Below are 1,543 nucleotides of genomic sequence, written 5' to 3'. Positions count from 1 at the left end.
AAAGAGCCCTCCATTTTTAATTACATTTTTGATACATGTACATGTAAATGTATTTTTGTGCATACATTTTGTATGCAACAAGTACCATTTTGGAAATGGTAAATTTTGGTAACCTGCTAAATTTTAAGTGATTGGCAAATTTTTTTGGTTACAATGTGCCATTATAATGGCTACCAAAACACTGAATTCGACAAAATTTATCTCTCCAAAATTAATATAATATTGTACATGTACATGTATGTGCTAATAGTAATCTAGCTCTTTATTGTGTTTCGTTTGTAGTCAAAAGAGACAGCTATTGAGTACTTCAAATCCGTCAGAAGAAGGCGTGACCAGTTTTGAAGTTAGTAAACCACACCCAACCACACCCACTTATTAATAACATAATATTGTCTCATGGAGAATAACCCTATGCTTTTACTGTCTAGTAATTGATGAAACAACAATGTAGCTATTTTTGGATTTTTTGCGAGTTTTTAGAGTTTCTCAAAAATTGGGCCAAAGTCCCTGCACTATTATACCAAATTTCATCAAAATTAAAAAGGAGAAATTTTTCTATGCATATACAAGCTCTTATGTGGTGTAGAAAGTTTTGAGTTGATTCTAATCAATATTATTTTTTATGAATTTTTAAAGTTGCTCCAAAATCAGGTCAAAGTCCCTGTACTATAGTACAGGGTCTTTGACCAAATTTCGCCAAAAATGAAGAGGTGAGAATTTACCATTTTTATTACATTTCCTGATACATATACATGTACTTATGTTGCGTAGAAAGTTTGAACCAATCTCAATCAAAATTAGATTTTTTATGAATTTTTAAAGTTTCTCAAAAATTGGCCCAAAGTCCCTGTACTATAGTACAGGGTCTTTTGGGTCTTTGACCAAATTTTGCCAAAAATGAAAAGGTGAGAATTTACCATTTTTATTACATTTCCTGATACATATACATGTGCTTATGTTGCGTAGAAAGTTTGAGCCAATCTCAATCAAAATTAGATTTTTTATGAATTTTTCAAGTTTCTCAAAAATTGGCCCAAAGTCCCTGTACTATAGTATAGGGTCTTTAGCCAAATTTTGGCAAAAATGAAAAGGTGAGTATTTACCATTTTTATTACATTTCCTGATACATATACATGTGCTTATGTTGCGTAGAAAGTTTGAGCCAATCTTGATCAAAATTGGATTTTTTATGAATTTTTAAAGTTTCTCCAAAAGTTGTGTACTACTCTATTGTGATACACTACAGAACTGCTTAGCTCATTATTATTATTATCATCATTATTATTATTATTATTATTATTATCATCATTATTATTATTATTATTATTATTATTATTATTATTATTATTATTACTAATATTATTAATTGATAGAGGGAAGGTGACAAAGATTCAGAGAGACTCGTGTTGCAGAGAAAAGGAGAAAGGGAGAGGTTGTCATCCTCTGAATTTGGTCCAACTCTACCCCCAGGAGCCACTACTGGTCAAGCAACATCTACCACTGATAATGATGGAATGACTAAAAGAGAAAAGTACATTAACAA

At 30.6% G+C, this 1,543-nt stretch overlaps 1 long non-coding RNA gene across 1 annotated transcript; it reads left to right on the top strand.

The window, feature by feature from the left end:
• The first annotated feature begins 280 nt into the window (after positions 1 to 280).
• Positions 281 to 1,418, top strand: LOC109592624 (uncharacterized). Its single transcript, XR_002190454.1, has 2 exons — positions 281 to 343; positions 1,374 to 1,418. It is a non-coding gene; the product is annotated as an uncharacterized LOC109592624 (long non-coding RNA).
• Positions 1,419 to 1,543: the final 125 nt, after the last annotated feature.

Source organism: Amphimedon queenslandica, unplaced genomic scaffold (assembly GCF_000090795.2).
Source record: "Amphimedon queenslandica unplaced genomic scaffold, v1.1 AMPQUscaffold_4548_Cont23474, whole genome shotgun sequence".
In the NCBI taxonomy this organism is placed as follows: Eukaryota; Metazoa; Porifera; class Demospongiae; order Haplosclerida; family Niphatidae; genus Amphimedon; species Amphimedon queenslandica.
The sequence above is the reverse complement of the archived record's forward strand: the minus strand, read 5'-3'. Positions and strand labels throughout refer to the sequence as shown.